We start from the raw sequence: 27,526 nt of genomic DNA on the forward strand, positions 1-27,526 counted from the left end.
CCCTTCCTGCCCCACAGCAGCCGGGACACTCGGCATGTGTGAAGTCTGGTTTCATGCCGGCACTGGAGCGTCTGACTGTGTTTTCTGCCTGATTCCAGGGTCCCGCATAACTATATGGACTGAAGCCCGGAACCTCACACTGTGTGGGTGTTTGGCCCAGGGACCAAGCTCTTTGTTACAAGTAAGGGTCTGGGAAATCCCTCCTGCAATTACTAACGGCATGAATACGGTCACCTGGCAAGTAATAAGTTAAACGTTTTAATTTCCTGGCGAATTTTACAGTGAAAATATTGATTTACAATCCAATCGTGTTTCGTGTCCAGCGCCAGTTTTACTCGATAGAGTTGTGTTCAGTGAATTGCTACCGTCTCTTAATGACTACATTTCTCTTTACAGTTGTGTTTTCTGTAAAACATGAATTAACCCTTTCTGTTATTGAGTACTATTTCTAATGCCGTGTGCTGTGTCCCTGACATCTTTAATACTGTGCTTCCGACACTAACACTTCTTCTCTGTGTGAGCTTGGGCGGTTTCAATCACGTTAGTTTCTCCGCTTTTGTGTTGCTTTCACAGAAGCGAACGTGAGGGGTTTCAGATTCCTAAAGTGGGGCCCGGAGTCTCACTGGGGACAGGACATTGCCGACTGAAGACAGCCCACGGTTGTCAAGACAGCAGAACGACGTTTCAAGTTATTGTGTCAGGATCTTCCAGCGAAACCTCCCTCGGACTTTCACTGAACCTCCAATCCTCCCAGTGAGGGTGGAATCTCCTGCAGACACCTATCCAATAAAAGCCCCTCTCCCATTGCCCAGTCCTTGTCTCTTTTTTCCGGCCATTTACTCCTTTGAGGACCGCGAGTAGACACATGAAGCTGATGCGGGGTCGCTGCTCCTGCCGGTGTGTGTGTCAGGTCCGTTAATGACTCGGTGGCAAAAAGCCTAACCCATTGGAGTAGATTCTCCACTGGCAATCACTGGTCCCAGAGCGAGGAGTCACTGGTTGGTGGTCGGAACTTGGATCATGGATCGCTTCCCTCCCTAACCAGTGGTACTGAGGCCAAGTGAGACCTCCCTGGGGGACTCGGCCCCAATCAGCAAGAACGTGACTTCAAATGTCTCAACTTCTTCAGTGTTGACCAACATGCACTGTCCTCCAGGGACACTGCCCTGTCCCTCACAGAGACTCGGGCCCCACTATAGGAAGCTGGAACCTTTCACTCGCGCTTCTCTCAAACTGTGAAATGACGCGAGCTCTTCCGTGACCTGAAACACGTCTTCTTTTGTTCCCGTTCCAGCTCAGCAGCTCCCGGACCCTTCAGTAAAACTGCTCGGGCCGTCAGCCGAGGAGATCTCCGCTAAAGGAGCGGGCACCTTAGTTTGCCTGGTCAGTAAACTGTCGGTGGGCTTCCCTGCCGTCAGCGGGACAGTGAACAGGAGTCCGACGAGCAGTCAGGTGGAAACCAGCGCGGTGAGGCGGAACACGGACAACACCTTCAGTCTCAGCAGCTACCTTTCTTTTTCAATCTTTTTATTAATTTTCAAATTAATACAGATTACTACATATAACATCGGTAATTATACACAGAGATCGGGAGGACAATCATGACATATACAGTCATAAAGAATAAAAAATACATTCTCGTCCCCACGGTTACTTAGTACACGAATATATTACAAAAGAAATCAAAAAGGGAAAGAAACAAAATTATTGTATAAAAAAACCCAAATTGAAAAAAAATATAATAAAACGAAACAAACTAAAAAAAATTCAAAAGAAAAAAACTGGACTGATATTTCTCGATGAACAAAGAGCATTATTATGTCCTCAACTCTGCTCCTCTAAGTTCAAATATTATTGAAAATGGATCTATATCATTTGAAAATATTGAATGAATGGACTCCAAACTTCCTCAAATTTAAGCGAAAAATCAACAGTGCCACTAAGTTTAAACATGATATAGTTTGAGAAAACCATTGAAAAGTGGTGGGAGGTATTGGATCCTTCCATTTGAACAAAATGGATCGCTTGGCCATTAATGCAACAAGCAGCAGCAGATAAGTGGCCAGATTCCATCATTTCTACCCAAAAATTACAGTGATTGGGTGAGGTTATAAATCAATATTCAATACATTTGAAATAATGTCTCAGCAGCTACCTGACGATGCCCGGCACAGACTGGAGCAGTGGGAAGGTGTACTCCTGCACAGTTCAACAAGGAGCAGCCTCGAAAATATCCGCAACAGTCGCACAATCCAGCTGTTCTACAGAGCGCGGCTGCGGGCGTGTTTGCTTCCTGATTACCGGGAGATCACTGCCTTGCATCTTTCACCCCCTCTCCCACTCTGCGCTCGCTCTTCACTGTGCTCCAGCGCTTCGTTTACCGCATCATTACCCTCTCTCCCCATCATTTCTGAGTCCCGGCTCAGAGACCACTACCGCAGCCTTTCCATCCCGGAACCTCGATGGACTGGGTGGTCGGCACCAACCAGTGGCGGGCACACGGTGAGGTCAGAGTCCAGTGGATGGAAAGGTGGTCAAGGGAAGGAGGTGGGAGTGGGGAGGGATGGCGCAGTGGGAGAGGCAGAGTGGAGATCGAGGAACCCTGGCACAGACGGCAGGTTTTGTTTTATCTTCCCTCCCTCTTTCTCACAACCCTCCTTCGCCTCCCCCTTCCCTCCCTGCTCTTTGTCTCATCTTCCATCCATCCGGCTTGCCCGCCTCTCTCCTCCCAACTCGCTCCCCCCACCCTGTAGCACCAGTTTGCCTGATGCACATCCATTCTCCCACTCACTCGACGCTCCCCCTCCCGCACCCACCCCTCAGATGGGCAAAGGAGAGATCTCTGCGGTTTACTCGTGGAATTGTAAGTAGAGGGGATTTGTCCGCAAAATTGGGGCTGTGTTCTGCCTCTGACCTATAGAGCAGCGGTGTATACTGTGGGGTGGCCTTATTAAAGTTAGGGTATAACTCAAAGAAAGCATCCCAGAGAAGGTTTACCGGACTCAATACTCTGATGTGTCGGTCGTCTTGTGAGGAACGGTGAGGCTTGTATACACTGGAGCTTTGAGGAGTGAGAGGGGCCTTGTCTGAGACATCAGATCCTGAGGGGTCTCTGCAGGGTGGGTGTGGACAGGATGTTTCCTCTTGTGGCAGCATCCGGAACAAGTTGTTGGTGTTTAAAAATCAGGGTCCGACCATTTAACACTGAGGTGGGGAAAGACTTTTTTCTCCCAGAGGGCTGTAAACCTTTGGAATTCTCTTCCTCAAGGGGCGGAGGAAACGGAGTCCATGAATATTTTTCAGTTGGAGGTGGACAGATACAATATTAGCAAGGGAGCGAAAGGTTAACAGGAATACGCAAAAATGGGACGTTAAGCCTACACTCAGATCAGCAGTAAATTTACTGAATGGCAGCGCAGGTTAGAGGGGCCGAGTGCTCTGCTCCTGCTCTTAAATTGCATGTTCATGTGAAAATCTACCCACTTGCTTCCATGACACGGCCCCGACCGGAGGATCTCACCTGACTGAACAATGCTGTACTTCACTCGGAAATAGACAGCTCCGCACAGCAACCCCTTGGCCCACTCTGACCCAATCTATCCATCGTTCAGTTGGTGGCCAACTGTCAGCTCACTTCTGATTGGCAGGGGCTTGTGATAACTTCCTTCCCATCACAAGAAAGAGACTCAGAAAACTCCATCTTCAGTGTAGGAGTCAGGAGCTGGCCGGGTGCTTGAACACCCACAACACTGACTCCAAGTCAAACAGCACCCTCGCCTGGAAGAAGAGCTTCCCTTTCTGAGTGTTCCCCCATTCACTGCGTTCAGACTGGCCCCAGGTTTGATTTCCCAAATCACAAGCACTGCAGCACTGGGCTCCAGGGAAAGAAAACATACTCACCAAATAACCACCCTGCAATGGCCAAGACCCACCATTCCCATCAAACAGAGAAATCTCACACCGACCTGTTCCCAAGTTGCCTTCCCCTGTTAGTGATATCTCAGCGCCCCCTGCAGGACACAAATAATTATTTATTTGGATAAATGTAACGCGGAGAAAGAAATTCGACATTCAGATATTGCAGTAGAATCCTCACTCTGGAATTGTTCCTTCTTGCCAAAAGACAAGATGAAGCCCAACCAGCCCATTGGGTCTGTGTCAGCTCCCAACAGAACAATCCCATCGGTACCGTGTCCTCTCTCCTTATTTCCCTCATTCTCTCACACGTGCCATCGGCTCACCTTTGATTCTTTTGTTGCTTCTCTACACTGAGGGTAATTTACAGCAACTCATCTTTGGGATGTGGGAGGAAACTGAAGAACCCGGAGATCCCCGCGATGTCACAGGGAGAACAAACTCTGCACTGACAGTGCACGAGGTGCCGATCGAATCAGTGAGGCCTCAGCACGACCTGCTGCACCTCAATGCCCCCCCCCCCCTCACATGCTGCCTTCGTGTCCTTGTGCCTGTCTTCCTAATGCATGGCCCACAGGTTCTGTCGAAATAAGTGGGTACAAGGGGAAACGGACGGCCGCCCTGGGACTGGCGGGTTCAGCTTTGCTCTGCACCGTTTTGCCAAAATCAGCTGCAGTCCGGGCTACCAGGCTGAAGGTCCGGATTTCAAATAATGGCTGAAATCCTGCTGTGTTTCTGTCTGAAGTGAAGGACTGTTGGTGGTGGGGTGGGGGGGGGGGGTGTGTGGTGGGGCGGGGGGAGAGAGAGAGGGGGGGGAGGTGGGAGTGGAGAGATAAACTGAGATGAGAAAAGCAGCTCCGGGGATAGAGAGGTGGAGAAGAAAGGGAGGTGAGTGGGGAGGGATGGGCGACAGAGAGAGAGGTCGAGAGGGAACCGAGCATCACTGGCACAGACGGAAGGTTCTGTCTTATCTCTTCCCTCCCTCTTTCTGACAACCCTGCTTCCTCTCTCCCTCCCTCCGCCTTTTCCCGTCTCCCTTATATCCAGCTTCCCCGCCAGTCTCCTCCCAACTCGTCCTCCCACACTGTTGTGCCTCTCAATCTGTGAAACAACCCCCTTCCTCCCCCACCCTGTCTCTGTCTATCCCTCTGTCTGTCTCTCACTCTCACTGCTGAAGCGAGATCTATCCGGTTTCCTCGTGGAATTGGAAAGCGGAGGGGATTTGTACTCAAACTAGGCGAAGTGGTCTGCCTCTGCTCTGCAGAGCAGTGGTGTACACCATCAGCCTCCTTATTTAAGGAAGGATATAATTGGACAAGAAACAATACAGAGAAGGTTTAGTGGACTCATTACTCGGATGTGAATGTTGTCTTGAGAGGAAAGGTGAGGCCTGTGTCCACTGGAGATTTGAAGAGTGAGAGGGGCCTTAATTGAAACATCAGATCCTGAGGGGTCTCGGCAGGGCGGGTGTGGACAGTTTGTTTCCTGTTGTGGGAGCATCTGGAACAAGTTATCAGTGTTAAATAATCAGGGGCCTCCCATTTAAGACGGAGGAGAGCCAAAGTTTTCTCTCAAGGCGCCCTAAGCCTTTGGAACTCTCTTCCGTCAGAGGCGGTGGAAGTGAACTCAATGAAACTTTTTTTGAATCAGTGGCAGACAGATACTTGATCAGCAAGGTGGGGTAGGATTGGAAACTTATCGGGAGCACAGAGCAATGGGACATTTAAGTTACAATCAGATAAGCCTGATTTTTTTGTATGGCTGAGCAGGTTCGAAGGGCCGAGTGGTCTACTCGTGCTCCTAAACTGTATGCTCATGTGGAAATCTCCCCACTTGCTTCCATGACACAGCCGCAACCGGAAGGTTTCACCTGGTTGAAAAATGCTGCACTTCACGTGGCAATAAACTGTTCCGCACAGCAACTCCTTGGACCACTCTGACCCAATCTATCCATCGTTCAGTTGGTGGCCAAGTGCCACCTCACGTCTGATTGGCAGGGTCTTGTGGAAGCTTCCTTCCCATCAGAAGGAAGAGACTTAGGCGACTCCATCTTCAGTGGAGGTGGGGTGGGGGGTTGGAGATGGCCGGGTGCTTGAACACCCACAACACTGACTCCAAGTCAAACATCACCCTCGCCTGGAAGAAGAGCTTCCCTTTCTGAGTGTTCCCTCTTTCACCTGCAATGGCCAAGACCCACCACTCCCATCAAACAAGAAATCTCATACCGACCTGTTCCCAAGTTGCCTTCCCCTGTCAGTGATGTCTCAGTGCCCCCTGCAGAAGAAAGATAATTCAGTATTTGGACGAATTTTGAACTGAAAAAGCACTTCGGTATTCAAACATTGCAGCAGAAACCTCACTGTGCAATTGCTATTGATCAAAACACAGAATGACGCCTCTCAGCCCATTGGGTCTGTGTCAGCTCCCAACAGAACAATCCCATCGGTACCATGTCCTCTCTCCTTATTTCCCTCATGATCTCACACGTGCCATCAACTGCCCCTTGATTCCTTTGTTGCGTCGCTGCTCTACAGGGTAATTTACAGTACCATATCTTTGGACTTCTGCGGAAGATGGAACGTTGGTGGGAAACTTCAGTGGTCACAGAGAGAACATACAAACTCCACACGGACAGTAACAAGGTCAGGATCAAATCCAGGTCCCAGGAGCTGTGAGACATCAGCACTGCCTGATGCAACTCCATGCCACTCCTCACATGCTGCCGAAGCATCCTTGTGCCTGTTTTCCAAAGGCACTGTCCACTGGTTCTGGAGGAAGTAGGTGGGTATAACGGGGAACGCCCGGCGGCCCTGGGACTGGTGGGTTCAGTTTTGCTCTGCGTCGTTTCGACAAAAGTGGCTGAAGTCCGATCCCGTGGGCTGAAGTTCAAGTGTGTGGGAACGATTGGAGCCAGTGGGGGAGAGGACTGACGGCAGATTTTCTTCATCCCACTCTCCAGTAAACTGCTGAAGGACAGATTTCACAGCTCGGTAATAACCTCGGGGGCTGTGCGCGGGGTGAAATCCGGCGTAGTTACGGCGGTCTGAGACTGGCTGAAGGCAGACTCTGGATAGGAGGGGATCGAGTTTCACAGATCGTCCCTCCATTGCTGTCCTACTTTGGTATCTGGTCCCTTAATGCCTCCAATTTAACATTCTCCTCATTGTTTGCCTCATGTGTCCCTGTCTCTATGACCCCATCACCTCCTTTGGCTTCGGCTCTCGTTACTCACCGGCACAGTGAGCGGCCTTTCCCCCTCCATTGGTCCCTTTGCCTTCAGACATCCAAGCCTCGTGCTTTGCAATTCCCTCTCCCGCTGTCTGTCTCTCTCCGCATTCCCTCCACATTCTCTCCGCACTCCAAACTTTCCTCCTATGGCCTGGCATCCACTTAGACCGATTATGTCCCTATCTGAATTACGCAGAGGCAAATTATAAAGGCTGGTTCCTTCATCTGGTTCTGATGGAGTCCACAGTTTGGTTTTTGGTTCCAAATTTGGTTCTCTTGGACTACAGGTTATTTGAAGGACTGAATGGTTGGGAGCTGTCCGGGGCTGAAGGTTGGGCCACGGATTGTCTTCATTTCGGCCGACGTCTTGGTGCCAAAAATTGTCTGAGCACAGGAAGTCAGAGGTGTCAGACCTTGTGTTCAGTTTTCACTTGTTGCTTCGTCATCATCGTTATGGCGCGGGAGCAAGATTGTGCGATTTGCCGAAAGTATTTTTTATTTGTTTGCAGAATTAGTGGACGCAGTCGGAAAATGCCACTGATGAACTCATGCAGATAACCTCAGTGTCACTCAGAACCCGGCAGTGGGTTTCTGTTGTCTTCTGTCCCATCCACGGAGTTTGCGAACTGCAACCGATGTATCCAATAACATTCGAAGTGGTTTCTGATCCCTTTAAAAGGACCAGATGCAGGATATGCCCCCGATGCTCAGACCGGACACCCTGTGTCTGCTCCAAATTCGGTGTTATTTGGATGAATGTGACTCAGTTGTACAGGACTGCCTGCAGTCAGGCCTGGCACAGGGATTGACATCCCCACACGCACCGGGCCTGCTCTGTGTTGAAGCAAGTGTCCGTGGATAGGTCACTTGGTGAGTGGTCTCGAACTCGTGAACATCATCTCAAAATACAGCGTTCACCAGTTAAAGTGAGAAAAGGAGAGATGTCTACTCTCCGGAGGTTGTGAGTCTTTGGAACTCTCAACCCCAGAGAGCTGTGATTGTTGAGTCATTGAGCGGATTCAATGCCGAGATCGCTTTTGGACAGCGAGGGAATCATGGGTCAGGGGATTGGGGAGGAAAATTGAGTTGACTCAGGCCTCAGATCACCCGGGACATTGATCGGTGGAGGAGGACTGAGGAGCCGGTATGCGTGGAAAATAAGAACGGAATGTTGGAACGTGAATCGGCCGTGCTCCTGCTCCACCATTCAACACGTTGATGTAGTTACTGCATTCCCCAGGGAACATCAACGATCTGTTGCTGAAACCAAAGTTTGGGCAAACCTGGCCTGCACATCTCAATAAATCACTGTTCTACATAAACACATTCCATTAGGTTAAACCAATCCATGCATTTGACACCTGTGGTCAATGAAATACATCTACATTGTGACATTCCGGATGTCCTCATCAGCATCGTCACAGAATGCTGCATTGTCGAAATGTTCCAGTTTCAATTCCTCCTGAGATGTTGTCATTTCACAGCTTTGCGCATGTGCAGCTCATGGGTTTGAATGGTGCTGCTGAACAAGCCTTGCAGTGAAACTCGATCCGCTCCCATCCAGACTCTGCCGCCAGCCAGGCTCAGACCGCACAGCCTGCACAGCCCTCGAGTTTATACTGAAGGCGAATATATCAAGGGCGAAGAGCAAAGCTGAACCCACCTCGTGTACTGCCCGTGTGGAGTTTTCTATGTTCTCTCTGTGACCTCGCGGCTTTCCCTCGGGTGCTCCGGTTTCCTCCCACATCCAACGATGTGTTGCTGTAAATTAACCCTCAGTGCGGTTAAACAACAAAAGAATCAAAGGGGAGCTGATGGTATGTGTGAGAAAATAAGGGATAGCAGGAGAGAGGAAATGGTACTGATGGGATTGTTCTGTTGGGAGCTGACACAGACCCAATGAGCTGAATGGCCTTATTCTGTGTTTTGGTAAATAACAATTCCACAATGAGGTTTCTGCTACAATATTTGAATACCGAAGTTCTTTTTCGGTTTAAAATTGGTCCACATGCTTTGCAATTTTCTCCTGCAGGGGGCAGTGAGATATCATTGACAGGGGAAGGCAACTTGGGAACAGGTCGGTGTGAGATTTCTCTGTTTGATGGGAATGGTGGGTCTTGGTCATTGCAGGGTGGTTATTTGGTGAGTATGAGCGGAACCAAGCCCCGTGCACCCTGTCACCAGCACACACCAGAGGCTGCAGCATCGGCAGCGGGCAAACACCCACCAGGTGCGACCCCCAGCAACGGGCTCACTTGAACTTCTTCCCACTCGCACTCCGGCCACTCCGTCTCTGGGCTCCCGCACCCGGCCACCAACGCCCAATGGATGATTGGGGAACAACATCTTACCTTCTGGCTGGACACGTTTCATCCCTCGGGACCCAATCTTGAATTCAGACATTTCAGATCACCAGTTTGTGTCAGAATTGGTCAGTGGTGGTGAAGGTCATTGGCCCGGAATGTTACCTCAGTTTTCCTCTCTCCACCGATGCTGCCTGACCACCTGAATATTTCCAGCAATTTTTGTGTTTACTTCCTTTATTATCCTTCCCAAGTGCCGACTATTTTGTTCTAATTTTATCATCACTGCCTTCCAATCATCACCTCGCCTTTTCCTCGATTATTTCCTGTAGTCACAGAGTCATAGAGTAATACAGCATTGAAATAGGCCCTTCGTCCCAAATCGTCCATGTCCACAATGGTGACCCCCAAGTTAGTCCCATTGCCTGCGTTTGTCCAATATCGCTCTCAAACCTTCCTATGTATGTACTTATCCAATTGTCTTTTAAATGTTGTTACTGTACCTGCCTCAGCCACTTTCTCTGTCAGTTCTTTCCATATTTGCACCATTCTCTGGGTGAAGAAGTTGCCCTTCAGTTCACTTTTAAATCTTTTACCTCTCACCTTAAAGCGATGCCCTCTAGTTTTTCGGTTCCCTTCCCTGGAAAATAGACCATGTGTGTTCATCCTATTTATACCTCTCATGGCTTTATTCACCTCTATAAAGTCACCCCTCAATCTCCCACGTTCCAAGGAATAAAGTCCGAGTCCACCCAACCTCTTCCTGTAACTCGGACCCTCGAGTCCTGCCAGCATCCTCATAAATCTTCTCTGCACTCTTTCCAGTTTAATGATGTCTGTCCTGTAACAGGGTGAACAAAACTGTACACAATGCTCCAAGTGCAGGTTCACCAACATCTTGTACAACTGCAACATAACCTTCCAACTCCTGTACTCAGTGCCCTGACTGATGAATACCATCTGTAAATGCCTCCTTCACCACCCTGTGCACCTGTGATGTCGGTTTCAGCGAACTATGTACTTGTAGTTGTCGGTCCCTCTGTCCCACAACACTCCCCAGGGTCTGACCATTCACTAAATAAGTCCTACCGAGGTTTGACTTCCCAAAAGGCAACACTTTACACTTAGCTGAATTGAAAGCCATTTGCCAACCCTCGACCCACTTCCCCAGCCGATCAAAATCCCCCAGCAATGCCCATCTCTCAGGTGACCTGCTCTCTCCAACGCCATCCCTTCAATATGCCTATGAGATTTCTTGGGATTTTCCTGAACTGTGCCTGCCAGATCTGTCTCATACCCTCATTTTGCCCTCTGATATCCTTCTTAAGTGCACTCCTGCACTTCTGATAGTCAGCGAGGAATTCACTCGTTCCAGATTGCCTCCTTCATTTTCCTGACCAGAGCCCCAATATCTCTCCTCAGTCAGGATCCCCTGAACTTGCCAACCTTGACCTTCACCCCGGACTCTTGAGATCACATTTTCAAGTCTTCCTACTTGCCAGTCATTCCTTTTCCAGCCAACAGTCTCACCCTATCGACCTCTGCAAGATTTCACATAACCCCCCCAAAATTGGCCCTGCCCCAGTTTCAGACCTTAATCCGTGGACCTATCCTATCTTTCTCCAAAACTACTTTAAACATAGTAGGATTATGGTAAGTGACTGAAGTGCCGCCCGGACTGACACTTCAGTCACTTACCCTACCTCATTCCTCAAAGGGGGGCCAGTGCTTCGCCCTCTCTTGTTGGGTCCTCCATGTATTGGTCATGGAAACTTTGTTGGACACATTGAACAAAATCCACCCCACTCAAGCTGGTTGCACCATGTGTGGCCCAGTTAATGTTGGGGAAGTTAAAATCCCCCACTCATACTACCCAACTACTCTTACAACTGTCTACAATCTCTCTCTGCATCTTATTATTTATTTTACTATTCATTATTGCTCACTGCTTATTTATATTGTAACTTACAATAATTTTATGTCTTCATGTCTTGCACTGTACTGATACCCCAAAACAGCAAAATTCACGACATATGTCAGTGATAATAAACCTGATTCTGATCTGCTCCCCTAATTCCTGCTGATGATTGGTGGTGGGGGTGGGGGCGCTATAATACAGCCCATCAAAGTGACCATCTGCTTCTTGTTCTGAAGTTACACCCATATGGCCTCACTGGATGATCCCCCAAGAAGATCCTCTCGAACCTCTGTTGTTATGTTCTCCCTCCCCAGAAAACAAACCGTCCCCCCCCCCCCCACCTTTACTGACCTCTGTCAGGCCTGCAGCATCTGTATCATGGAACACTGAGCTGCCAGTCCTGCCCTTCCCTCAGCCATGGTTCTGTTCTGGCAATAATATCCCAGTCCCCAGAGCTAATCCACACCTGGAGTACATCCGCCTTACCTGTTTAGTCTCTCGCATTGAAACAAATGCAGTTTAATCCAGTCGTCTTTTCCTCTCCCTTCACTGTCCTCCTGCTCTCCTGACCACTAAACTTTCTCTCACTGGTGACAGTATTTTCCCTTGACTTCTCATCGGCCTCTGATGGTCAGGGTCCAACCCCTAGCCAATCTAGTTTAAAACCTCCCGAGTAGCACTAGCGAATCTCTCTATCAGGATATTGATCCCCCTCCAGTTCACGCGCAAACTTGTCCCTCTGGTGCAGGTCACCTCTGTCCGAGAAGAGATCCCAATGATCTAAAAACTTCAATCCATGCCCTTTGCACCGGCTCCTCAGCCTTGCATTCATCTGGCCCATATTTGTATTCCTGTCCTCAACAGCATGTGGCACTGGGAGAAATCCAGAGATCACTTCCCACGGGGTCCTGCTTGTTAACTTCTTTCCAAACTCCCTGTACTCACTCGGCAGGACCTCATCCATTTTCTACTCATGTCGTTTGTACTAATGTGCACAACGACCTCTGACTGTTCACCCTCCCACTTGAGAATATTCTGCAACTGCTCAGCGACATCCTTGACCCGGCACCTGGGAGGCAACACACCGTCCTGGTATCGCATCTGCGGCCACAGAATCTCCTGCCTGTGCTCTCACCAGCGAGTCTCCTCTCACTAACGCCCTGTCTGACTGCATGCTTTCCCACTGAGCCCAGGCTAGGTTAGAGTGCCAGTAACTGCTGCTGCTACCCACAGAAAGATCACACCCCCAACAGTACCCAAGGAGGTAAACCTGACATTCCGACCTTCTTTCCTGATATTCGGTGTCCAAGGCTGCCGCGAAAGAGCGGTTTCCTCTCACTTACCGGAACCAGGACACGGACCGGAGCAGAGAGACGAGTCTCCCCCCACCTCCCACCTCCCACCTCCAACCCGGTGTCAGAATGGGAAGAGCACGCAAGGTAACGAGACACACACACGGAAATCATTCCTGCAATGATCATCTTTATTGGTAGTTAATCACCGTTACCGTCTGTCAGTCTGATACTGATGACGAATCATAAAAACATTCATTAATTATTTTAATTAGATCCATCCCTGGTGCCAGAGAAAACCATTCACCGGCTGAAATTTCTAATGAAGCCAAGTAACTGGTCACTTTAACCCGGTGTAGCCTCTCGGTGGGAGAAACAGAACAAAAGCAGTCTCGGGTACAAATATTCCAAGAACACGGTGGAAACCACAGAGAGCGGAACAGAAGCACAGAGTGGGAGAGGGGGTGAAAGATGCAAGGCAGTGATCTCCCGGTAATCAGGGAGCAAACACGCCCGCAGCCGCACTCTGTTTAACAGCTGGATTGTGCGACAGTTACGGATATTTTCGAGGCTTCTCCTTGTTGAACTGTGCAGGAGTACACCTTTCCACTGCTCCAGTCTGTGCCGGGCACCGTCAGGTAGCTGCTGAGACTGAAGGTGTTGTCCGTGTTCCGACTCACCGCGCTGGTTTCGACCTGACTGCTCGTCGGACTCCCATCCGTCTCCAGTCGCACAACATGCCCTCAGGGTCCCAATGAGTTTACACAAGCATTTGTCTTCAAAAAAGACCCAGGGTATGAAATTGGTTTGTTGGGTAAGTCAGTCAATAAGTCATTGAACAGTGGTGGTGTCTGAATAGAGTCTTTACTTGTTCATTGAGATGGTCTGGCCTGGCAGGGAATTTCAGAGCCATGGGAATGGGCATCCTGGGCAATGTGGGACCTCGGGTGCTTCCTGTTTCCTGGACAACCACAGGTACAGGAAGTGTTGGCAGCAGGAGGAGCTTGAGCAACAACAGTCCATCCCCAAGGCTGAGGGTTTCGTGTGCAGCAGGTTTCAGGAGGTGATCATCCTGCAGCTGAAGTGAGTGCAGGCAGCGGGGGACCGGGAGACCGGCCGACAGACAGAGAAGAGCAAGCAGATGGGTCAGGAGACCCTTGGGGACACCCTGCTCTCTAACTGTATGATATTCCAAGTGCTGACTGGGAAGAGTTTTCCCCTGGGGATGGAGAAACTACCAAACAGGTGGGTCAGTTGTGCAGGGAGAGAGAGATATGATGTTGAGAGCAAAAGGAGAAGGGATTCTATCGTCTGTGCTCACAGACACGGTTCCAGGAGGGTAAGTTATCTCCGTGGAGCCTGGTGTCAATGATGTCACTGAACAGATTTTTTTATATTCCAAACTAAACTTCATTCATCATAAAAAAACAAACTACAGACAACAATGAACAGTTGTTATAAAGGATGAAGTGTTGCATTACGCTGTGTATGGTCGGGCCCTGGGGAGTGTTGTGGAGCCCAGGAGTACAAGTACATAGTTCGCTGAATGTGGCATCATAGGTGGACAGGTTGCTGAAGAAGGCATTTGGCACAGTGGTCTTCATCAGTCAGGTCATTAACTGTAGGACTTGGGACATTATGTTGCAGTTGTACAACCACAGTTGGAGTTGTTTTTGTGTCAACCTGTGTCTGTGACCATCTTCAGGAATTGATTAAAGGAATATTGCACTACTGGTGACAATTGACATTGTCCTGGGACAATGGATTATGGAATCTTTTGACATATCAAATATTACAAGTGGATCCTGATCAGCAAGGTAAGTGGGCTGAGGAATGGCAAATTGTGTTCAATCCAGAGGTGTGAGGTGTTGCATTTTGAGAAGTCCACCAGGGTAGGACTTTAACAGTGAACAGGAGGGCACTGGGGAGTGTTGTCAAACAGAGGTACCGAGGAGTACAAGTACATAGTTCCCTGAAAGTGGTGTCAAATGTAGACAGGGTGCTGAAGAGGGAAATTGGCATGCTGGCCTTCATGAGTCAGGGCATTGAGTACAGGAGTTGGGATGTTATTTTGCAGTTTTACGAGACATTAGTCAGGCTGCACCTGGAGTACTGTGTACAGTTTTGGTCGCCCTGTTACAGGAATGATGTCATTAAACTGGAAAGAGTGCTGAGAAGTTTTTCAAGGATGTTACTGGGTAGTAAGGGCCTGAATTATAGGGGAGGGTGGGCAGTCCAGGACCTTGTCCTTGTCATGCTGGAGACTAAGGCATAACCTTACAGAGGTGCATAAAATGGACATAGAAGGGTGAATGCACACAGTCTTTTTCCAAGGGAAAGGGAATTGAAAACTAGAGCGTGTATGTTTAAGCTGAGAGGGAAAATAATTAAAAGCGACCTGAGGGGTAACTTCGATATGCGGAGGGTGGTGGGTATATGGAAAGAGCTGCCAGAGGAAGTGGTTGAGGCAGGGACAAAAACAAAATCTAAAAGACTGATGGACAAGTATCATGGATAGGAAACGTTTTGGGCGTTATGGACCTAATGTGGGCAAATGGGACAAGTTTAGATGGACAACTTTGTAAGTCGACATGAGTTGGGCCAAAGGGCCTGTTTCCATGCTGTATTACTCTATGAGTCTACTTTGAGTGAAGAAACAATAGAGAGGCATTAACCTGACCAGGACTATTGTACACAATGCCAGTTTGTGGGAAGGGTATCGAGCAACAAGGGAGATTACACAAATCCAGTGACGCTGGAGAACTTCCATAATCCAAGTACAGACAGGACAGCAGTGACATGAGGGGCACAGAGTGGGAGGGGATTATGAGTGTTGAGAGGAGCTTCCTTCTTCAGAACATTTCTGGTCCAATGAGGACAGAGGGCAGAGGTGCAGCACTTCAGTCTGTACAAAGAAAGCAGGTCCTTCTGGAGTCTCAGCAAAGGAAGATGTGACTGAGATTCTGGTTGAGACAAAGATTGATACAGAGCAGGTCCAGGAATGTGTTGCTGCACCTAACATGGAGTCAGTAACAGAGAAACAAGACAGAGTAGAAGTGTAACGGAGGGGAGGGAAGTGTGAGTGAGTGGCCATGGGTCGGTATGAGGGCCACTGTTTTCCTTCATGTATATTAATGACTCACACTTGGGTTTACAGGACACAACCTCCAGATTTACAGTTGACACAAAACTTGGAGGCCCAGTGAACTGTGAGGATGATAGTAACAGACTTTAAGGAGGCAGAGGGAGGCTGGTGGAGTGGTGAGACAGGTGACAGAGTGAGGCAGAGTAACAGTGAGAATAGGAGCAGGAGTGGGCCATTTGGCCCTTTTGGCCTGCTGTGCCAGTCAACACGATCACTGCTGATTTTTGACTTCAGCTCCTGTTCCCACCTTCTTCCCATTTCCCTTCTTGAATATTTTTTATGACTTGGCGTCCACTGCCTTCTGTGGTAGAAAACCTGTGAATATATTTCTCCTGAACTTAGTTCTAAAGTTCCTTCCCAGAATCCTGTGACTCTCTGGTTTTGGACTCTCCAGTGATTGGTGAAATCTCCCCAGGAATGAAAGTCCAGCCCTGTTGAAATTTTACAGAGTACTGTGAGATCTCCTCTCATTCTTCGGTGCTTCAATGACTAAAAGCCGAACCAACCCATTCCCCCTTCGTACAGAAGTACTGACGGTAGTGAGAGCACAGAATGTACCCTGGTTGGGGACTTCGATGTCCACCACTGAAAGTGGCTTGGGAACCCCACCACTGCAGGCTGACTGTGGACTGAAGGATGAAGCTGCTAAACTGGGTCTGCAGCAGGTGGTGAGTGAACTCACTTGGGGGTAGGCGTCCTGGGTTCCAGGACAGTGGAAAGACTTTTGTCTCCCTGACACTGTGGGGAAATGCTGGGATTTGTTCTGTTCACCAAAAGCAGGACAGATCCAGTCCAGCTAATTGTTGCCCAATCAGTCTACTTTCACTCACCAGCAAAGGTGGAAGGGGTCACCGACAATGGTATCAAGTGGCACTTACGCTGCAATAATCTGCTCGCCGAAGCACAGTTTGATTTTCACAGAACCACTTGGCTTTAGATCTGCAGACAAGTCAGTGGGAGAGAGAGGAGCAGATATGCAGACAAATCACAGAAAGATATACGAGCAAGAGAGTTTTCAGTAATGAGCATTTTAACTTCCCCAATATTGACCGGGATTGCCTGAGTGTGAAGGATGGAATTTGTAAAGTTCATCCAGGAGAGTTTTCTCAGCCAATTAATAGATAATCCTGCCGGGACCTGTCTGTACTGGACCCTGTCTTGTGAGTGAGGCTCGGCAAGTGGTGGAAGGGTTAGTGGGAGCATTTTGGGGATTGTGGTGATAATTCTGTGAGGTTCAAGGTTGTTTTGGGAGGTGATAAGAATAGTCCAGATGTTCAGGTCCATAAATGGGGGAAAGCTGATTCCAATAACATGAGCTGGGGAAAGCTGACTGGGAGAAGCTGCTTGTGGGTAGAACAACATCCAACCAGGGGGAGTGTTTTAAAAGTGAGAGAGTGAGAGTTCAGGGCCAACATGCTCTCATAAAGGTGAAAGGAAAGGATGGCAAGATTGGGAAATCATTGGTATCAAGGGATATCAAGGGCTTGATGAAGAAAACGAAGGAAGCACATGGCTGGTATCGGTGACTGAAAATGGGAGAGACCCTTGAGGAGTAGAGAGAGTGCAGGAGAGAACTTAGGAGAGCAAAGAGGGGCCATTAAATGTCACTGACACACAAGATGAAGTAGAATCCCAGGGCATTTTTTAAGTATATTAGGAGCAAAGGTGTACGTATGGAAAATGCAGGTCCCTTCAGGAAGCAGCAGAGGAATCTGTGCATGGAGCCAGGGGATGTGGGTGAGGACTTAAATGAATACTTCTCATCTGTATTCACGGAGGAGAAATACACGGGAAATGGAGAGTTCACGGAAAGGGGCAATGATATTCTGGAGCTTGTTTGAGTTAAGAAGATGGAGGTATTGGTATTGGTTTATTATTGTCACTTGTACCGAGGTACAGTGAAAAACATGTCTTACATACCGATCGTACAGGTCAATTCATTACACAGTGCAGTTACATTGAGTTAGTACAGAGTGCATTGAGGTAGTACAGGTAAAAACAATAACAGTACAGAGTAAAGTGTCACAACTACAAAGACAGCGCAGTGCAATAATGTGCAAGGTCACAACAAGGTAGGTCCTGAAGTCAGGGTCCATCTCATCATATAAGGGAACCACTGTCTTATCACAGTGGTGTAGCAGCTCTCCTTAAGCCTGGTGGTACGTGCCCTCAGGCTCGTCTATCTTCTACCTGATGGAAGAGGAAAGAAGAGAGAATGACCCATGTGGGTGGGGTCTTTGATTATGTAGGCTGCTTCGTCAAGGCAGCGAGAAGTAAAGACAGAGTCAAAGGGGAGGCTGGTTTTCCTGACGCTCTGAGCTGTGTCCACAACTCTCTGCAGTTTCTTGAGGTCCTGGGCAGAGCAGTTGGCGTACCAAGCCATGATGCATCCAGATAGGATGTTTTCTATGGTGCATTGATAAAAGTTGGTGAGTGTCAAAGGGGAAATACCAAATTCCTTTAGCCTCCTGAGGAAGTAGAGGCACTGGTGAGCTTTCTTGGCCATGGCATCTATGTGATTTGATCAGGACAGGCTATTGGTGATGTTCACTCCCAGGAACTTGAAGCTCTCAACCCTCTTGACCTCAGCACCATTGATGTGGACATGTGCATGTACACCACCTGAAGACAATGAGCAGCTCTTTTGTTGTGTTGACATTGAGGGAAAGGTTGTGGTCATGACACCATGCCACAAAGCTCTCTATCTCCTTCCTGTACTCTGACTCATTGCTGTTTGAGATACAGTCTACAACGGTGGTATCATCTGCAAACTTGTAGATGGAGTCAGAGCAGAATCTAGCCACACAGTCATGATTATATAGGGAGTAGAGTAGAGGGCTGAGAACGCAGCCTTGTGGGGCACAAGTGTTGAGAAAAATCATGCTGGAGGTATTGCTGCCTATCCTTACTGATTGCGGTCTGTTGGTTAGAAAGTCAAGAACCCAGTTACAGAGGAAGGTGTTGAGTCCCAGGTCTCGGAGTTTGGTGACGAGTTTGCTTGGGATTATAGTATTGAACGCAGAGCTGTCATCAATAAACAATAGTGGCTAGAGGAGAGAAAAGGTGGTTCCATTATTCAAGTAGGGCAGCAGGCAGAAGCCAGGTAGCTACAGGTCAGTGAGTCTTAAATCAGTGAGAGGGAAATTATTGTAAAATATTCTAATGACAGGAGATATTTACATTTGGAAAGGCAGAGATTGATCAGGGATAGACAGCAAGGTTATTTTTGTGGGAAATCCTGTCACACCAATTGACTGAATTTTCAGATAAAAAGAAAGATTGTATCAGCTGAGTTTGTTGTCTGTGGAGTCCGGGAGGCTGAGGTCTGACGCGAGAGGTATACAAATTACAAGGAAGAGAATGAGAGCCGACAATAAGAATATTTTTCCAGAAGAGGGAGAGACGAAAACAAGAGAGGTAGGACATTTAGAGGGAACCTGAGGAGGATTTTTTTCATTCAGAGAGTGGTAGGAATCTGGAACGTGCTGCCTGAGGAGGTGGTGGAGGCAGGTACTCTCACATTTATGAAGCATCTGGACACGCACTTGAATTGCTGAGTAGATTACAGGCCAAATGCAGGTAAGTGGGGCTCGCATAAATAACTACAGTGTTCGGCATGGACATGTTGGGCTAAGGAACCTCTTTCTGTGCTGTACAACTCTGTAACAATGACTCATCACAACCTTGGTTCAAACATGGCATTCCAGAGGTGAGGCGAGAGTGAATGAAGGTTACATTTGACAAATTGTGACATCAAAGAGTCCCGGTAACACTGAAGTCACTGGGTATCATGAGGAAAACACACCAATGTCTGGAATCATACCTCACACAAAGGAAGGTGTTGTGGTTGTTGTTCGTCGATCATCCCAGTCCCAGGACATGGTGCACGACTTCCTCACAGCAGTGCATTCAACCCAGCTGTGTTCAGCTGCTTCATCAATGACCTTCCTTCCAGTGTAAGATCAGAAGTGAGAATGTTGACTGATGATTGCAACTCCTCAGCAAAAGAACCAGTTCATAACTGCATGCAGGAAGATGTGGACAACATTCAGGCATGGGCTGATGAGTGGCAGGTAATGTTCACATGACAGTAATGCTGAACTAGGACCATAACCAAGAAGAGTGTGTCGAGCTACCTACCCTTGACATTCAATCCCATCACCATCACAAAGTCTTTCCACCATTTGTAAGTCTAAGACAATATAATAATGGAATAAGCTCCACTGTGGTGATGAGTACATCGTCAACAACATTCCAGAAGCTCAGTGCAGAACGAGGCATCCCAATTGATTGGCAGCCAATCCGCTGATATATTGATGGACCTTCATGTCACTGGGTCTCATTCCTGGATCTCCCATCCAACAGCACTGTGGGAGTCCCTTCACCAGAGGGACTGCAGAGGTTCAAGAAGGCAGCTCATCACCACTTTCTCAAGGGCAGTTGGGCAATTAAAACTTGACAGAGAAATAACTAACTCACCAAATGGAAAGACAGGAGAATCTGGTGTTGTTCACCTCAGAACCGATGAGGCTGCAAGGAGATCTGATGGTAGATTTTTTTTAAATCATGGAAGATTCAGACAGAGTTGCAAGGGAGAGAATGTTTTCATTGGTGGAGTTTCAAGAAGCAGGGAACATGGAATGAAAGGAAATGGCAAACGTGACATGAAGAAAATCTTCCTCACACAGTGAGAGGTGAGAGACTGGAATGCACTGTCAGGGGTTTTAGTGCAGGAAGATTCAATTGTAATGTCCAGAAGGGAGCTGAATAAGTATCTGAATCTGCAGGTTTGTGGAGGGAGAGCAGGGGGATGGGACTTGCTGGAGTGTTCTTACATGGAGCTGGTCTGAGGTAAACAGGTTGAATGGCCTCCTTCCCTGAAGTAGCCATTCTGTGACCCCATTATTTAAGTTCTCATGTCAACATCTGATTCTGAGATGGCAAATTGAATGCAAACAATTTCCTTTCAAGTAAAAACCTGCCTGCTTTGGAGCAGTTCATAAGGTAGATAATTGTCTGATATTTCCCAGTGTCGCCATTTGTTTCTGCTTTCTCCGACATGACAACTTCCAGCTCCAATCAACAATTCCCTTTCTTGTACCACAGTCAAATCCAAAACACTTAACCTGTGACTTTGTCATTTCCATTGAATCCTTTTGGACACAAGGAAAATAACACACAAAATAAATCCCTTTATTGGCGGTTGTTCACCAGAGAAAACACCCGAAACATTCCCCGAACACCAGAATCCTCACTGCAGAATATTTAAAATGGAGACTTGATACAAAATGCCAGTGAACAATTCAGTTATTGTTCAGACATTACTGTGTGTTTGTTCCCAGTGTTTCGACTGTGAGTCAACCTGCTTCACTCGAGATAGACTGACACTGTAAACAGTACTGATTCACTAATGCCATCTGACTATCACATTCCAACTTGCGATCAGTGATTAGTAGAACATTAAGACCCTTATATTCAAATCAATGACAAAATTTATCCTGAAACAATCTGCTATTTCAAATAAAATGAGGACATTGAAAGCCAACTGCACTCATTTCAATACAGAAATAGGATTGGTTGAGTTAAGGCTGCAGAGAGTTGGTCCTGCACCAATCAGTTTACAGTATTACACATCAGCTTCATCAAGTTGGACTAAATGATGAATGGAGGAGGTCTGTAACCGAATCCAGTTAGAATGAACTCCATGGGATATTGGGCATTATTGAGCTATGTTAATGTGGGAGAATCTAATCATCTTAATGCTCCAATTTTGTAAAAAAAATTGCCTTGTCATTTTAAAAAATGAGCTTTGGTGCAGTTCAGATCAGCTGCCGTCTGGGTGTGAAAACAACAAACATCTGCAGCCCCAGCAGGAAATGAGCTGTTATTTTAGGGAGAGGGACCGCCCAGAACTGAGACAAGATGTTTACATCTGCCTTTTATACCACATTACACAAATATCACAGTTTCTGTTCGACCTCGCCTCACTTTAAGTATCTATCGGGCACTTGACTATTTAAAGGGTCATTATCTCTGGTGTTCTCTTTGTGTTGTGGCAGTTAGAACAAGAATTGCCTCAGAAATTGTGCCATGTTGGTTACCTGAGGAACTTTGTCCCACAAATTTATTCAGTGAATTTTGGGGGGGGGGGGGGGCTAGTAAATGTTAATCAGGGCTGATGGTATAAATGAGTGACAGTGAATTCACCCCCATTACATTGTCAAAGCCTGGTTTCCTTTCCATTGAAATCAAAGGAATAGAGAAATGAGCAGAGATGTAGAATGGGGCTTTGGTTCAATGTAATTTGGTAAAATGGTTTATTATTTTCACATCTACCAAGATACAGTGAAAAACTTTGTTTGGCATGCCATGCATACAGATCATTTCACAGCAATAGTCAGGTCTGACCATCATGTTAATGTGCTCAAACAAATGATCCAAATCAAACAGCAACACAATTCATTAATGCACCCAGCATTGGACTGTTTTGTCTTGGCGTCTGGCGGGAGAATGGAGCGGCTCAGCCACAGGGCTGCAGATTTACATCCCCAACATCACCAATAGCTTCACTTTTCATGTTTCTTTATGCTCAACAAGAACAACCTGCAGTTAAATCAACCATTAAATTGGTAAACCTGCAAATCCAGATTCTTGATTTTGACCCTGACATTAACGACCATACTGAACAGTAGAAGTCAAAGATAATCCCTCTATGTTTTGATGTGGGGCAGGTTCATCAGGCCATCCCATGGTTTTGGGGAAACCCAAGGGGAGGGTGTGTGAGCTGGAGGGGGTAACAGTGAAGAGCTGCTGGCAAATGGGAAAACCCAGATTGGTGTCAGGGGCACCAACTTACGGCAATGGTCTAACTGGTGTCAGGGCGCCATGTGAAGCAAGAGGCAAGCAGCCCACTGAGGGAAAGCGGGTCATGGCCCAACCAACAGTATCCCAGTGCACCATGCACTGAGGACCTGACTGAGGCTCAAACCAAGCAGATCGTGGAACATGAGTCCTTTCCCGGAGAGGTCCACAAAACACGTGGGAAGGAACGTTAGGGGATGGGAAGTTAGGAATTCGTAAGTGAGGAAGGTTGGAGACTCCTGAGGTTCTGGCTGATGTGGGAGTGTTTGAATGTACGAGTTGGTCTGGTCAATATCTTTCATCATTCCTTTGTTTGAATGGCTGAAACTTAAATGTCATTTTGAAGTGTGCATAACTGTGTTTTTTCCTGTCCTGCCTGTTTCTCCCTTGACAGTAAAGTGCGTGAATGATTTCTGAGTTTAAGTTGTTGTAGCAATTTGGGGACTTTTGAGTTCATTATAACCTAAACAGAGAGAGAGAGAGAGAGAGAGAGAGAGAAAGAGAGAGAGAGAGAGTGACAGAGAGGGAGAGGGAGTAAGTGAAAGGGAGAGAAAGGGGGAGAGAGAGAGGAGAGAGAGTAAGAGGGGGAGGAAGAGAGGGAGAGACAGAGAGGGTGAGAGAGACAGAGAGAGAAAGAGAGAGAGAAGTAAAAAGGTGATTGACAGTTCACTGTTCTGTGCTCAGAGGAAGTTGTGTTAATCCTAACTGTGTCGCATGGAATTGGATGTGGCTGAATGAAGTATTCCGTGTAATTACATGAGAAATTAAATTGCAGGGCTTCTTATATTTAAGGAGGTGTCACTGTCTGAATGATCTGTCTGAAGGAGAGAGCTCTGTCAGCTTTTCCAACTTATTCTTTGTCCTGAGTGTTAAAGATTTATTTAACTGTGGAACCTGAAAGTTTATCTGATTTACCATTATTCTCTTTTCTTTTTCTTTTGGTTATTCACTGAATTAAATTTGGAAGAAACAATGACCTGGATTCGACAATATATTTTTGCAACTCTGTTCAATGTGATACATTATGTGTGGGTCTCCCATTCCCTGGACGAGATTCTCACATGAAATGCTGTTGATTCTGATTTACTATTTTGGGAAATAGGTTGGGGTCACTCAGAATAATCTCATCTATTGTGTTCTTTATTGAGAATTTTTTATTCCCAGAAGTCTACTCCTGATATTGAGCATGCTTTTGCCATTTTAACAGACATCCAGTTTTTAAAAGTTGTTTGATTTCAACAAAAAGATAAAGGATTGATGGGTGATAAATGGCTGTTCAGAAATGCAACATTCAACATTGACTAAAAGATTTTGTTGAATGCCCGTGTAAGCCATTCAGAGTTTGTATTCCCAGGATCAGTTTCAGACTGAAAGACTTAAAAATTGCAGTTGTCAACCACTGACTAGTCATCATGGAATTTAGTTCTGAATAAAATAAATTGTTTGTTTTGATTTGTTTTTCAATAAAAAAAACAATTTTATTCCCTGCAATTCAGCTGTTTGGTCCATGCTGGGACAAAGGTTATGTTGCAATCCAGGGCAAGTGGTCCTGGGGAAATCCAAACTAGGCATCGGTGAGCAAGTCACTGTTGAGTCAGTGTCACTGGTGACAACAGCTTTCATCACTTTACTGATGATTAAACACTAATGAGCTGGATTTAATTTTTCCTCACTTTTGTGAGTGGGAAATATCTGTGCAATTTTCCCCATTGCCATATAGATGCCAGTGTTGTAAATGTATGGGAACTGCTTGGCAGAGGCACAGTGAGATCCGGGATACAAGTCTTTGGTACTACAGCTGGGATGTTGTCTGGTCCCAGAGCCTCTGCTGTTCCCAGTGCTCTCAGCTGTTTCTTGATGTCAGCGGAGGATATCGAGGCTGAAGACTGGTTTCTGTGACAGTGGGGATCTCAGGAGGATGCTAAGGTGGATCATCTATTTAGCACTTAATAATGAACGTGGTTGTGAATATTTCAATCTTTACTTCACCACTCACTGGCTGGGCTGCACCAGCACTGACAATGGGGATGTTCTTGGAGGCTCCTCCTTCGTAACTCGATGTGGTAGGACTCAGACCGTTGATCTGATCCAATGGATGTGAGAACCCTCAGCTCTGTCCGGTACACACTGTTTTTGATGTTTACTGTGTGTGTGGTCCTGTTGCAGCTTCTCCCTGCTGACACCACATCAGTGTTGGGTACGTCTGGTGTTGCTCCCAGAAGCTCTTCTGCATTCCTCATTCAACCAGAGCTGATGCCCTGGTTTAATAGTGAGGGCAGAGTGAGGGATATGAGGTTACAGATTGTGGAGATGGACATCTCTGCCGGTGCTGACGGTCCACAGAGCCTCACTTTAGAGCTACCAGACCTATTCTGAGTCTGTTCCATGTAACACGTCTGTAATGTCACACACCACACAATAGAGGGATTCCTCGATGTGAAGGTGGGAATTGTCTCCACAGGTATGGTCCGGTTGTCACTTGTACCAGTGCGATCATTGACAGATGTATCTGCCATAGGTGGATTGGTGATGTTGAGGTCAAATATGTTTCTCCCTGGTGTTTTTCACTCCTACTGGGAGTGAAGAGTCGGAGTCATACTTTGAGCAAAGGGAGGTCAACCATCCCAGAACCAGGACATCACTGCGGGAGTGTCTGAGGACAGTGTCCTCAGCCCAACAATCCTCAGGTGCTCCATCAAAGACCTTCTTTCCATCTTAATGTCAGAAGTGGGAATGTTCACTGATGATTGCAGAATGTTCAATTTCAGTTGCAACCCCACAGCCAATGCTGCAGCCCACACCTGTATGCCACCCAGCCCTGGACAACATTCAGAAACAGTACTGTAGTGTCAAGCAATGACAATCTTCATGAAGATAGTGTCTAACATCCTACCTTTGACATTCAGTGACATTATCATTGCTGAGTCCCTGACCATCAATATCCTGAGGGTTAACATCAACCAGAAACTCAATTGAACCAGCCATATAAATATGATGGCCCCAGGAGTGGGTCACGAGCTGGGTATCCTGTGGTGAGTGACTCAGCTCCTGATATCTCAAGGCACATATGTTACTTACAGGGTACAAGCCGGAAGTGTGCTGGGATACTCTCCACTTACCTGGATGAGTGCAGTCCAACAATTCCTGAGAAGCTCAGCATTATCCAGGATAAGGCAGACCTTTTAACTGGCGCCTCTGGAATTGACTAAACCATTCATTCCCTCCACCACTGCCCACAGTTGCTGCTGAGTGGAAAATCTACAAAATGCCCTGCAGTTATTCACTCACCTCCTCTGACAGCACCTCCCAAACCACGAGCTCGACCATCTAGAAAGACAAAAGCAGCAGATGCAGAGGAACACCACCACCTGCAGGTTCCCCTCCAATGGGCAAACCATCCAGACCTGGAAATATATCCCTGGTCCTTCACCTCAGTCCTGGAACATCCTCCCCAACATCACAGTGGGAGCACCACACCCAGATGGACAGCAGTGGTTCAAGACCACGGTTCACCACCACTGTCTCAAGCGATGGGCAATAGATACTGGCCTTGTCAGCAATGACCAGGTCCTGGAAATGAATCGTAAAAATTGAGATGGTCATTTGGACCCAATTTGAAAATTTACTCAATCACAGTTTAATTTATTTATAGATACTATGTCATGAGAGTAAGATCACTGCAGACCGTTGAACTGCTGTTGGAATATAAATATGTACAAATGGAGGGAGCTGTGACAGAATCGTTAGAGTTGCTGATGGAGGCAGGTTTCAAGGTCGGCTGTCAGCTTCCAGGTGAGGCAAACATTCGCAAACCAATACCGTGGGTGGCATGGTAGCATAGCAGTTAGCGCGACGCTATTACAGCGCCAGCGATCGGGGTTCGATTACCGTCGCTGTCTGTAAGGAGTACGTTCTCCCATGTCAGTGTGGGTTTCCTCCTGGTGCTCCGGTTTCCTCCCACATTCTAAAGACGTACGGATAGGTTAATTTGGGGTTTAAAATGGGCGGCGCGGACTCGTTGGGCTTAAAGGGCCTGTTACCATGCTGTAAATAAAATTTAAAAAAAATCCTCCGGTATTGTTTATTGCATCTGGTGCTCCCCATGTGACCTCCCCTACATCGGTGAGATCAGGCACAAACTGGGCGACCGCTTTGCCGAGCACCTGCACTCCGTCTGCAGCGAATGTTTGCCTCACCTGGAAGCTGACAGCTGACCTTGAAACCTGCCTCCATCAGCAACTCTAACGATTCTGTCACAGCTCCCTCCATTTGTACATATTTATATTCCAACAGCAGTTCAACGGTCTGCGGTGATCTTACTCTCATGACATAGTATCTATAAATAAATTAAACTGTGATTGAGTAAATTTTCAAATTGGGTCCAAATGACCATCTCAATTTTTACGATTCATTTCCAGGATCTGGTCATCGCTGACAAGGCCAGTATCTATTGCCCATCTTCTTTTCTAATTTCTTTTGTGACAGGGCAACCCTCTCATCCCAGGAATTAACCTTCAGCTTCTCCTGTGTTGTTGATCCAGTGCCTCGTGCACTGACCTTCCTTCTTTGGGTTGGACAGACCTTCCCTTCAGTTTCAGTCATTTATAACCCATCAATCCTTCATCTTTCTCATTGAACTCACACAACTTCTAAAAACTGGATAATCAGTTAGAAAGCAGAAGGCAAGATCAATATCAGGACCAGTCTTTCGGGAATAAAATATTCTCAATAAAGAACACAATCGTTGAGATTACTCCGAACTGTCCCAAACTATTTTCCAGAGCAGTAAATTAGAATCATCAGCATTTACCAAGTAGGAATCTCATCCCTGCAATGGGAGACCCACACACAGTGTACCACATTA

The 27,526-nt window shown here is 47.1% G+C and overlaps 1 pseudogene; it reads left to right on the forward strand.

Moving 5' to 3' along the window:
• LOC127582704 (uncharacterized) overlaps positions 1-9,475 on the forward strand; it is a 37,789-nt pseudogene extending 28,314 nt beyond the window's left edge.
• Positions 9,476-27,526: the final 18,051 nt, after the last annotated feature.

Source organism: Pristis pectinata, chromosome 24 (assembly GCF_009764475.1).
Source record: "Pristis pectinata isolate sPriPec2 chromosome 24, sPriPec2.1.pri, whole genome shotgun sequence".
Classification (NCBI taxonomy): Eukaryota; Metazoa; Chordata; class Chondrichthyes; order Rhinopristiformes; family Pristidae; genus Pristis; species Pristis pectinata.